This window comes from Schistocerca cancellata, chromosome 3 (genome assembly GCF_023864275.1).
Source record: "Schistocerca cancellata isolate TAMUIC-IGC-003103 chromosome 3, iqSchCanc2.1, whole genome shotgun sequence".
Taxonomy (NCBI): Eukaryota; Metazoa; Arthropoda; class Insecta; order Orthoptera; family Acrididae; genus Schistocerca; species Schistocerca cancellata.
The window spans coordinates 895062152-895075673 of record NC_064628.1 but is presented as its reverse complement, the minus strand read 5'-3'; the positions used below and the strand labels follow the sequence as shown (position 1 = coordinate 895075673).

At 46.4% G+C, this 13522-nt stretch overlaps 1 protein-coding gene across 1 annotated transcript in view; it reads right to left on the bottom strand.

The window, feature by feature from the left end:
* The window catches only part of LOC126175962 (UDP-glucosyltransferase 2-like), a 75705-nt gene extending 72173 nt beyond the window's left edge, over positions 1-3532 (bottom strand). The window contains exon 1 of the mRNA XM_049923049.1: positions 3416-3532. The gene's annotated coding sequence lies outside the window, so the exon portion shown is untranslated. The remainder of the gene's footprint in view (positions 1-3415) is intronic.
* Positions 3533-13522: the final 9990 nt, after the last annotated feature.

Here is a 13522-nt window from a genome sequence, read left to right as displayed (position 1 = left end):
CATTGATGTTTTAAGCACCTTCTTGCTTCCCACTGTTGAAGAGCAATTCGGGGATGGCGATTACATCTTTCAACACGATAGAGCACCTGTTCATAATGCACGGCCTGAGACGGAGTTGTTACACGACAATTACATCTCTGTAATTGACTGAATCCTATAAGAAACCTTTGGGATGGTTTGGAACGCCGACTCTGTGCCATGCCTCACCGACCGACATCGATACATCTCCTCAGTGCAGCACTCCGTGAAGAATGGGCTGCCATTCCCCAAGAAACCTTCCAGCAACTGATTGAACGTATGCTTGCGAGAGTGGAAGCTGTCATCAAGGCTAAGGGTGGCCAATACCATATTGAATTCCAGCATTACCGATGGAGGGCGCCACGAACTTGTTAATCATTTTCAGCCAGGGATCCGGATACTTTTGATCATGTAGTGCATATATACGTATACTAGTGACGTAGCAAAGCTTTGCAATTGCTAAATATATATGGGAATTGGATATACATCCTAATCTCCTTCTCTTCCACCTCTCCTGCCATCTCCTCCTCTCCCCTCTCTTTGTCCATGACCTTGGCCCACCTATCTCTTTTGATCTCCCCCTTGCCTCTCTCTATCCACCTTCTCCTTCCCCTCTCGCTGCCCATTTCCTCCACCCCCCACTCCTCTCTGTGCATCTCCTCTTACCCCTTCTCTGCCCATAGCTTTGTTTATTGTTAAGTCAAACGAAACCTTGATTGGTCGTTGAAGCCACTTAAAATAAATGGGTAAATCGGTTGGGATCATTGATATATGGGGTATGAGAGAGACTCTCCAGCTGCTGGATCTGTGAGGATAATACCTAGAATGATAGTATTTTGCATAATTCAAATTGGGTAGCAGTATTCTAATCATAAGCCGACAACCCATAAATATAACTAACTCCTTTTCTGCTAAAACCGACGCCAAGGAAGAAAACAAAACACCACATTCTTGTGTATCCAATTTTTGTTTAAAATTCTATATAAGGAGAAACAATATCTATGGGAAAACAATTTTTCTTACCATCATAGTTAAAACTGACTGCAAGAAAGAGAACAAAATGGCACAGCACAGCATTTTCTTTGTCACAGTCGGTTTCAACACAAAACCTGTACATTGTTGTTTAAAAGAAATGTAGAGCCTACACCTGTCCAAATGTTTACTAGAGTATCGCGTAAAAATTTCGATTGAATAAGTCAAGAACTTTTGGAAATTTTTGCTAACAACGTTTCCCTTTTATACATTTTATGTAGATAATTATATATTATATATATTAAAAGATATTTAGCCTTTAACTGTCTAAATGTTCGTTAGAATATCGTGTAAAAATTTGAAGTAAATCAGTCAAGAACTTTTCGAGACTTTTGGAAACAGTCTTTCCCTCTTTATATATTGCACATATATTTGTAAATTATATGTATTTAAAAAAGTATGTAGCCTATGTCCGTCTGCACGTTTATTAGAGTATCGTGTAAAAATTTGATGTAAATCGGTCAAGAGCTTTCCGAGAGTTTTGCTAACAACATTTCCACCTCATAAATTATATATGTATTTGTATATTATATATATTAAAAATTATAGTCTATGTCCGTCAGAGTGTTTATTAGTGCGTTGTGTAAAGATACGAAGTAAATCGGTAGAGAACTTTTCGAGTTTTTTGGAAAAAAACGTTAAAGAACTTCTTATTTTTATGTAGTAGGATATTTATTATGTAGTAGGATATACACTACTGGCCATTAAAATAGCTACAAGAAGAAATGCAGATGATAAACGGGTATTCATTGGAAAAATATATTATACTAGAACTGGCATGTGATTACATTTTCACGCAATTTGGGTGCATAGATACTGAGAAATCAGTACCCAGAACAACCACCTCTGGCCGTAGTAACGGCCTTGATACGCCTGGGCATTGAGTCAAACAGAGCTTGAATGGCCTGTACAGGTACAGCTGCCCATGCAGCTTCAACACGATACCACAGTTCATCAAGAGTAGTGACTGGCGTATTGTGACGAGCCAGTTGCTCGGCCACCATTGACCAGACGTTTTCAGTTGGTGAGAGATCTGGAAAATGTGCTGGCCAAGGCAGCAGTCGAACATTTTCTGTATCCACAAAGGCCCGTAAAGGACGTGCAGCACACGGTCGTGCATTATCCTGCTGAAATGTAGGGTTTAGCAGGAATCGAACGAAGGGTAGAGCCACGGGTCGTAACACATCTGAAATGTAACGTCCAGTGTTCAAAGTGCCGTCAATGTGAACAAGAGATGACCGAGACGTGTAACCAATGGCACCCCATACCATCACGCCGGGTGATACGCCAGTATGGCGATGACGAATACACGCTTCCAATGCTCGTTCACCGCGATGTTGCCATACACGGATGAGACCATCATGATGCTGTAAACAGAACCTGGATTCATCAGAAAAAATGACATTTTGCCAATCGTGTACCCAGAATCGTCGTTGAGTACACCATCGCAGGCGCTCCTGTCTTTGATGCAACGTCAAGGGTAACTGCAGCCACGGTCTCCGAGCTGATAGTCCATGCTGCTGCAAACGTCGTCGAACTGTTCGTGCACATGGTTGTTGTCTTGCAAACGTCACCATCTGTTGACTCAGGGATCGAGACGTGGCTGCACGATCCGTTACGTCCATGCAGATAAGATGCCTGTCATCTCGACTGCTAGTGATACGAGGCCGTTGGGATCCAGCACGGCGTTCCGTATTACCCTGCTGAGCCTACCGATTCCATGATCTGCTAACAATCATTGGATCTCGACCAACGCGAGCGCCAATGTCACGATACGCTAAACCCCAATCGCGATAGGCTACAATCCGATCTTTATCAAAGTCGGAAACGCGATGGTACGCATTTCTCCTCCTTACACGATGCAAAACAACAACGTTTCTCGAGGCAACGCCGGTCAACTGATGTTTGTGTATGAGAAATCGATTCTAAACTTTCCTCATGTCAGCACGTTGTAGGTGTCGCCACCAGCGCCAACCTTGTGTGAATGCTCTGAAAAGCTAATCATTTGCATATCACAGCATCGTCTTCCTGTCGGTTAAATTTCGCGTCTGTAGCACGTCATCTTCGTGGTGTAGCAATTTTAATGACCAGTAGTGTATATTCAGTGCAAATACGCAAAAGATACAAAACAGTTCTGAATGAATGCAGTGGAAAATGGTGTGGGGATACTGTTTTGACGAGTTTAAGTAATTAGTTGAAACTTGGAAGAGAGGCGATGCTAAGCAGAGTCTGATCGAAATGAGTTTATGTGGTGATAGTGTGTGATAAATGTTTATTATCTTCAAAGGGCTTCTAGCAAGTTCAGCGTTTCTTCCCTCGTTACTTGTCTGTGTAAAGCATCACGTATTACAGAGCGTTCACTGACCTCAGTAAGTACGGAGGCTTTTCCGTGGATGTCGGCTACGTACGAGGTGCGAGCACGTCGAAGTCAGGCCCTGCCGTGTGATGTGCGCACCCTCTTCTCTCACTGCTGGCGGCCCGGCCACTGCCGGCTGCTGAGGCTGCGCCAACTTTTAATATCTCTGTGCGACCTTGAGATGCGCAGCGCTGCGTCATCGCATGACTTGCAGTTATCGCAACGCACAACGTAGCCGAGGTACTGGAGCGTGTGTCACCGACCATTCGGTATTGTCGATGACTGAATGCTACGATAAGACTGTCTCGAAAAGTGGTGATTAGATATTACACACATCGCATTCTCCAATAACTCTGATAACTGTCGTTCTACGGAAATTTGACGAACTTTTGCAGTTTTTAAGTTAGCTGTATGCCGGAGGCAACTAACGCAAGCCAGAGTTCTAGTGGTAGACTCTGACAGAGTCGTTTCGAAACGTCATTGATTGTACTGTGTAGGTCTACCATCTTTGTGGGTGTAAGGATCAGCGACTGTGTTAACTGTCTGACAAAAAAAGTGAAGCACTAAGAAGAGGAGGAGAAAACGTAATGAATCTTCATGCGTTGAGAGGTTACGTGATTTTATATCAGTGATTAAAAATGCGAGTCAAATTTATCAGTATGACGTTGCACCCCTCTGCCTCTGGCCTGGAGGCATGCACTGATACGGTTGGGTAGGGTGGTCTCCTCTCCTGAGGCAAGGTGGCCCACAGCTGTTGTAATTTGTTCCTGATACCATGGACACCGGGACTGCAGTGGAGTTGATGTCCGAGCTGTTGCCAAACATTTTCTATCAGGGACAGATCTGAGGATCCGGTTCAATAGGGGGTACCTCAACATCATGCTGATCACTCGTAGAGACACAGATCATATGTGGACGACCATTATCTTTTTGAAAATTGGCAACACGATACAGCGACGTGAGACGTAACGCATGAGGGTGCAGGACGTCCCAGACGACTTTTAGAGTGTCTTGTCTCTAGAATGAGATTTTCACTCTGCAGCGGAGTGTGCGCTGATATGAAATTTCCTGGCGGATTAAAACTGTGTGCCCGACCGAGACTCGAACTCAGGACCTTTGCCTTTCGCGGGCAAGTGCTCTACCAGAACACTGTTAAGTTTGGAAGGTAGGAGACGAGATACTGGCAGAAGTAAAGCTGTGAGTACCGGGCGTGAGTCGTGCTTCGGTAGCTCAAATGGTAGAGCACTTGCCCGCGAAAGGCAAAGGTCCCGAGTTCGACTCTCGGTGCGGCACACAGTTTTAATCTGCCAGGAAGTTTCATGTCTTGTCTCTACCAGCTGTAACTTGAAGTTGTGCTCAATGACTCCCCACGCCATGACGCCCTGTGGTTCTGCAAAAGATGAGAAGAAAGGGACCTATCACCACGTCGCCGCCAGACTGGCTGACAATGGTCTAACGGGAAAGTGCAGAAGAGCAATTCATTGCTGCTCACCATGCGATACCATTCAGCAACAGTCAATGTTTCCTGGGCATGGGATCACTACAGACGCAGCCATTTTTGTTGTGCTGGTAACGGCAGCCCACACATGAGACAGTAATTCCCTAGTCGGCTGCTGATAGTCTTCAACCAATCGTGTGGGATGGCACAGAATGTTGTAAGTAGTCCATTACTTATCTCGGATAGCAGTAAAAAAAAAAAAAATACTAGCTTCACTATCTCCGTTGATACCAGCGCTAAAAACAGCAACGAAACAAAAAAACAAAAAAAAAAAAAAAACTACGTGCCCCTCGACGCTGTAACATTTGCCAGAAGCCGCGTTACGATATATGTAATCGTTTACGAAATAAATGGGGTGATATGGGGTGATACATCTTACGTGACTCACCCGGTATGTAAATAAGGCAAGGACGGCCAATGATCTCTTCAGTGTAGGTCCACACAAAGCTCAGATTCTTATGGAAATCAACTAGGAGCAATGTCACGGATTCCGCGGCCCCTCCCGCCGGAAGTTCGAGTCCGTCCTCGGCCATGGGACTGTGTGTTGTTATTAGCATAAGATAGTTTAAGTAGTGTGTAAGTCTAGGGACTGATGACCTCTGCAGTCTGGTCCCTTAGGAATTCACACACATTTTTTGAAATCAGCTAAATGCCATGAGTAATTTGAGATAATGGGCAATGGGCACTACGTTAGTAGTGTGTGAATAAGTTGAGAACATGGGTCAGACGGGAGGCATGCTGTGCAGTTGTGTGCAGCCACTGTGTGCAGCCGGTGCAGTGGTCAGTGCATCTGCCTAGAAAGAAAATGGTACACCTACCTAATATTGTGTAAGGCGAAAAGTCACACACGCAAACCTGAAGGGTGTAAATTCAACTAAATAGTTAGGGATTACAATTACAAACACCCTGAATTGGAACGATCACATAGGTAACGTGGGTGGAGGCAACCAAGGACTGCGATTCATTGGCAGAACACTTAGAAGGTGCAACAGGTCTACTAAAGAGACTGCTTACACCACGCTTGTCCGCCCTATTCTGGAGTATTGTTGTGCGGTGTGGGTTCGGCATCAGATGGGACTGACGGATGACATCGAAAAAGTACAGCTCGTTTTGTATTATCGCGAAATAGGGGAGACAGTGCCACAGACATGATATGCGAATTGGACTGGCAATCATTAAAACAAAGGCGTTTTTCGTTGCGACGGGATCTTCTCATGAAATTTAAATTACCAGTTTTCTCCTTGGATTCCGAAAACATTCTGTTGGCACCCACCTACATAGGGAGAAATGATCATCACGATAAAATAAGAGAAATCAGGGCTCGCACAGAAAATTGAAGTGCTCGTTTTTCCCGTGCGCCGTTCCGGAGTGGATCGGTAGAGAGACAGCTTGAAGGTGGTTCATTGAACCCTCTACCACGCACTTTATTGTGAATAGCAGAGTAATCACGTAGATGTAGAGGTAGATGTAGGGCCCCCGCGAGCATGCAGAAGAGCCGCAGTACGATGTGGCGTGGACTCGATAATGTCTGAAGTAGTGCTGGAGGGAATTGACAACATGAACCCTACAGGGCTGTTAATAAATCCGTAAGAGTACGACGGGGTGGAGATCTCTTCTGAACAGCACGTTGCAAGGCATCCCAGATATGCTCGATAATGTTCATGTCTGGGGAGTTTGGTGTCCAGCGTAAGTGTTTAAACCCAGAAGAGTGTAACTGGACTCACTCTGCAGCAATTCGGGACGTGTGTGGTGTCGCATTGTCCTGCTGGAATTGTCCACGTCCGTCGAAATGCACAATGGATATGAATGGACACAGATGATCAGACAGGATGTCTACGTACGTGTCATCTGTAAGCGATATCTAGACGTATCAGGGGTCCCATATCACTCCAACTGCACACGCTCCACACCATTACAGAGTCTCCAACAGCTTCAACAGTCCATAGCTGACAAGCAGTGTTCATGGGTTCATGAGGTTGTCTCCATACCCGCATACGTCCATCCACGATACAATTAAGACTCGTCCGACCAGGCAACTTGTTTCCAATCATCACGTCCAATGTCGGTGTTGAGAAGCCCGGCCGAAGCGTAAAGCTTTGTGTCTTGCAGCCATCAAAGGTACACGAGTGGGCCTTCGGCTCCGAAAGCCCAGGTCGATGACGTTTCGTTGAATGGTTAGCACGCTGACACTTGTTGACGGCCCATCATTGAGATCTGCAGCAATTTGGGGAAGGGGCTGCACTTCTGTCATGTTGAATGATTCTCTTCATTCGTAGTCGGTCCTGTTCTTACAGATTCTTTTTTCGCCCGCTGGGATGTCGGAGATTTGATGTTTTTCCGGTTTCCTGATATTCACGATACACTCGTGAAATGTTCGTGCGGGAAAATCCCCACTTCATGGCTACCTCGGAGATGCTATGTCCCATCGCTCGTGCACCGACAATATCACCACTTTCAGACTCACTTAAATCTTGATACTCAGCCATTGTAGCAGAAGTAACCGGTCCAACAACTGCGCCAGACACTTCTTGTCTTATATACACTATGTGATCAAAAATATCCGGCCACCCCCAAAAACATACGTTTTTCATATTAGGAGCATTGTGCTGCCACCTACTGCGAGGTACTCCACATCAGCGACCTCAGTAGTCATTAGCCATCGTGAGAGAGCAGAATGGGGAGCTCCGCAGAACTCACAGACTGAACGTGGCCAGGTGATTGGGTGTCACGTGTCATACGTCTGTACGCGAGATTTCCATACTCCTAATCATCCCTAGGTCCACTGTTTCCGATGTGACAGTGAAATGGAAACGTGAAGGGACGCGTACAGCACAACAGCGTACAGGCTGACTTCGTCTGTTGACTGACAGAGACCCCCGACAGTTGAAGAGAGTCGTAATGTGTAATAGGCAGACATCTATCCAGACCGTCACACAGAAATTCCAAGCTGCATCAGGATCCACTGCAAGTACTTTGAACAGGTGAGAAAACTTGGATTTCATGGTCGAGCGGCTGCTTATAAGCCATACATTATGCCGGTAAATGCCAAACGACGCCTCGCTTGGTGTAAGGGGCGACTGAACAATGGTAAAACGTTGTGTGGAGTGACAAATTACGGTACACAGCGTGGCAATCCGATGGCAGGGCGTGGGTATGGCAAATGCCTGGTGAATGTCATCTGCCAGCGTGTGCAGTGCCAACAGTAAAATCCGGAGGCGTTGGTGTTATGGTGTGGTCGTGTTTTCCGTGGAAAGGGCTTGCACCCCTTGTTGGCGCTATCACAGCACAGGCCTACACTGCTGATGGCACAGCATTGAAATCTGCCGCAATTTGCAGAAGGGTTACAGTTCTGTCACATTGAACGATTCTCTTCAGTCGTTGTTGGTCCCGTTCTTGTAGGATCTTTTCCCGGCTGCAGTGACGGATTCCTGCTATTCACGATACACTCGTGAAATGGCCATACGGGAAAACACCCTATCTCTGAGATGCTGTGTCCCATCGCTCGTGCACCGACTATAACACCACGTTCAAACTCACTTAAATCTTCATAACCTGCCATTGTAGCAGCAGTAACCGATCTAACAACTGCGCCAGACACTCGCTGACTTTTGTAGGCGTTGCCGACCACAGCGCCGTATTCCGCCTGTTTCCATATCTCTGTATTTGAATACACATGCACATACCAGTTTCTTTGGTGCTTCAGTGTATATTGTGAATACGACTGTAAGTTGACATTTGCTTAGTGACCTTAACACTATAATTATGACAATGTGTTTTACTTGCTGTCTCCATTTAGACACCTCATGTATGTATCCTGGTCTGAAGATGACCGTTTAAGCAGTTGAAACTATTAATCACTGTTTCCTACCAAATAAAGATTTCAATATAATCTACAACATTCAAGTGTACAGATCGCTGTTCCTTGCTGAGAATGTCAGCTAATTACTACGTCTAGTTTTGACTGTATTCGCACATTAATAGACTTGCCACATACACTCCTGAAAATGGAAAAAAGAACACATTGACACCGGTGTGTCAGACCCACCATACATGCTCCGCACACTGCGAGAGGGCTGTACAAGCAACGATCACATGCACGGCACAGCGGACACACCAGGAACCGCGGTGTTGGCCGTCGAATGGCGCTAGCTGCGCAGCATTTGTGCACCGCCGCCGTCAGTGTCAGCCAGTTTGCCGTGGCATACGGAGCTCCATCGCAGTCTTTAACACTGGTAGCATGCCGCGACAGCGTGGACGTGAACCGTATGTGCAGTTGACGGACTTAGAGCGAGGGCGTATAGTGGGCATGCGGGAGGCCGGGTGGACGTACCGCCGAATTGCTCAACACGTGGGGCGTGAGGTCTCCACAGTACATCGATGTTGTCGCCAGTGGTCGGCGGAAGGTGTACGTGCCCGTCGACCTGGGACCGGACCGCAGCGACGCACGGATGCACGCCAAGACCGTAGGATCCTACGCAGTGCCGTAGGGGACCGCACCGCCACTTCCCAGCACATTAGGGACACTGTTGCTCCTGGGGTATCGGCGAGGACCATTCGCAACCGTCTCCATGAAGCTGGGCTACGGTCCCGCACACCGTTAGGCCGTCTTCCGCTCACGCCCCAACATCGTGCAGCCCGCCTCCAGTGGTGTCGCGACAGGCGTGAATGGAGGGACGAATGGAGACGTGTCGTCTTCAGCGATGAGAGTCGCTTCTGCCTTGGTGCCAATGATGGTCGTATGCGTGTTTGGCGCCGTGCAGGTGAGCGCCACAATCAGGACTGCATACGACCGAGGCACACAGGGCCAACACCCGGCATCATGGTGTGGGGAGCGATCTCCTACACTGGCCGTACACCACTGGTGATCGTCGAGGGGACACTGAATTGTGCACGGTACATCCAAACCGTCATCGAACCCATCGTTCTACCATTCCTAGACCGGCAAGGGAACGTGCTGTTCCAACAGGACGATGCACGTCCGCATGTATCCCGTGCCACCCAACGTGCTCTAGAAGGTGTAAGTCAACTACCCTGGCCAGCAAGATCTCCGGATCTGTCCCCCATTGAGCATGTTTGGGACTGGATGAAGCGTCGTCTCACGCGGTCTGCACGTCCAGCACGAACGCTGGTCCAACTGAGGCGCCAGGTGGAAATGGCATGGCAAGCCTGTGGAAACAGGACTACATCCAGCATCTCTACGATCGTCTCCATGGGAGAATAGCAGCCTGCATTGCTGCGAAAGGTGGATATACACTGTACTAGTGCCGACATTGTGCATGCTCTGTTGCCTGTGTCTATGTGCCTGTGGTTCTGTCAGTGTGATCATGTGATGTATCTGACCCCAGGAATGTGTCAATAAAGTTTCCCCTTCCTGGGACAATGAATTCACGGTGTTCTTATTTCAATATCCAGGAGTGTAGAAAGAGTGTATTTCTTTAAATAACACACAGTTTTAACTGTTAAACATGAAACTAAGGGATATCTGTGTAATCTGTGCATAGCAAGAGTGTATTTGTTTGAGTAATGCTGCGTGGTTGTGGTGGCATTCGCTGTGGCACACACTACATCAAGTGGCCCACGCTGAGATTCAACATTTGGCACTAACAAGTGCCTGTACAGAAAACCAGAGTGAGGGCAATGGATCTAAGAAACAAGCACAGGAGGCTCCACATCGCTATTTGCATACAGCGCCGGGAGCCTGTCTTCATTTTTGTTTTAGCTTTCAGGCGAGCTTCCTCGAGTTTATGTGGCACTCGTTTCTGTGATTCTAATTATGACGAGAGCCTGGACTTAGGCCGTTTACTGGAATTACGGATTGGACTTGAGGTTACTGCAAGCTGTATTATGAGAACTAGTGCTGTTCATGCCTCTTGTTACTGTCGTGCCACTGAGTTAAGTAGTCTGCAGCTATAAATATCAGTGTGTGTCCCACATGTGATGTCCTATTTGCATGACGGTTCCTTACTCACTGCAGCCAAATCCACACGATACAATAGTTTAAGACGAGGTACTTTTTACCAGCTCATTGTTTCAGTGATTCCTGCCACATAGTCGGATGACGAACAGTATCCAAGGGCTTATTTGACAGTGTGTGTGTGACTCCCTTACATTTTGAGGGACGATGGAAGCAGTGGAACAAAGCTGCTACAAGCCTAAATAATTTATTCAAAATGGTGGATGTCACCCCAGCGCTCCTATGATGTCACCCAGCCCCCTCCATCCCCTAGAAATGACTGGAAATTTTGGTGGGAAAAGGTCAATTGGGCTGTCTTCACTAACCAAACTATGCCCCCTCTCCCTACCCCCCCCCCCCCCCCCATTCTCTCTCACCCCATTTATTCCATGATATCAATCACAACCCTCCACCTACTGGAAATGGCGGGAAATTATATTGGGCAAAGGTCAATTGGGCTATATCTACTAACCTAACTTTCCCCTCCCCCTCCAACTTCCTCCCACTCCTCCTATGACGCCATCCCTGGAAATGTCAGTTGGGCTAACATAGCTTGTGGGAGTGGCGGGAAACAGTAATACTGTGCTGGAGACGAAGGTTTTATTTATTTATTTATAGCTCAGTTGGGCTGCCTTCAGTAATGTAACTTGGAGGCATGTGGTTTTGCCTCAACATGCAGGGACCGACTGAGCTAATTCATACTACTTCCATCAGAGGGCGCTGTTGGCCTCCACCTCCTCTCCCACTTCCCTCTCTCCTCTCCCTAATTCCTCCACTCCTCCCCTTGTGCAGAAGCTTCAGTCTATTGTGAGCTCTTGCATGGGATGACATAGGTCTTTGCGATGTGTTCGATGTCGTTGGTGTCAGAAAAGGAGGAGTTCAACATCTGTATCACATGTCATCTTGAGGGCAAGAACTGTATCCAAAATTCCCTGCACGTGGGTTGGAAGGGGAAGAAAATGGTGGAGAGTAAGGAGAAGAAGAATCCAGTTCATCAAATAGCGATGATGCAGTGGGACAGTCGGAGTTACGTTTCACAGCTCATGCTAACAAATGCTTCTGCTCGAACTGTCGACCTTACACGAGACGTTCAGTCCGGAACCTCGCGACTGCTACAGTCGCAGGTTCGAATCCTGCCTCGGGCATGGATGTGTGTGATGTCCTTAGGTTAGTTAGGTTTCAGTAGTTCTAAGTTCTAGGGGACTGATGACCTCAGATGTTAAGTCCCTTAGTGCTCAGAGCCATGAGAAGTTCAGTCAGTAGTCCAAAGCAGATGAGACGAGATGTTCACCTGCTTCAGCATAAGCATTCAATATAGCAGATCCCTTGCACTGGTGTATTGTGGAGGCGTTTACAAAATGAAACACCCCTCACGGTCGGATATACTCGTCAATGCATTGACTTATGGCTAGACATACATAATTTTTTTCCTTGAGTAGTAGTCTGATTACTTCACACTCATTTCTGGTGATATGTTGGAACACTAACAACAATAACCTCACGTTCCAACAGCATAAAATTCCCGACAAGTAACGAGATTGTGCTTTATATATGTATAGTGTCCGAAAAATTATGGTATGTCCACACCCACACCAACTGAGTGTTGTTTCGCATGGCCTACCATATCTTCCCAGTAGCAAAATCCTCCTACCATATCGTTTTTATCACGTATTTGTCGCGGAATAAGGAGCATAATTACAATTAAAAAGCCCTTGAATCGTTTATTTATGTTACGTACGTTCTTGAACGTCGGTGTATACCATTGCAGGAAGAACTGACACAACGTATAAATAGTAACTTAGAACGGTCGAGCTAACTTCCACGAAAACATCACCTCAGCCCCCCAGACGTCTAATCCCCACGTGTTGTCTCGATTTCGCCACTTCCACGAAATTATTTAACATATAGTTCTTCCGGTCTCTCAGAATAGAGAACATGCTGTAGGTATTCTGCCCTTGTAATGTCGTAAATAAATGGATTGGTCTCCAGATTTCATCATGAGTGCTGTGTCATCATACATATAGATAGTGGCTATTGGTATATCCCCATCCATTGGATTGATCCATAGTTCAATGGATGGTGTGTACGTTGGAGTCCAGTACTGACCTGCACCACGCTGTTTGAAACTTTTAGCGCACTTCTGTTAGTTAAAGCCTCCACAACAGAGAGAGGACTGGAACGAAATGATTTTAATATACCCAAATGAACATTTAACTACCCTCATTCATCCATATTTTTGATGAATTTTCCGTCGGTTTTACGTACTCTCCATTAATTCCACAATTTTACCAGGTTTTTCCGTAATTTAAACGCATTTTATCCAATTACTCGAGTTCAAAATCACTGCTCTCGGCGACTCCTCACGTCGACAAAACGTCCTACAGCTTTAATTTCATGAAGCTGTCAGCCAGTGACGTTGCAGCATGCTTCTCAGTTTCTGTATAATTGCTAAATCACCACCTCCACTAGTTTGCGAGTGCTATATACGAGTGGACATATCGCAAACTCTGTTACACTGCCCACTTCACATGACACAAATACTGTTTCGTAGTGCGGGAAATAGCCAGCAGCAGAGAGGAGGTGCAAAAACCACGTTCCTTAGTCGAAACACTTTACACATTCGACAAGATTTTATTACAACTGACCTTGTCCTCCTATGTGGAAG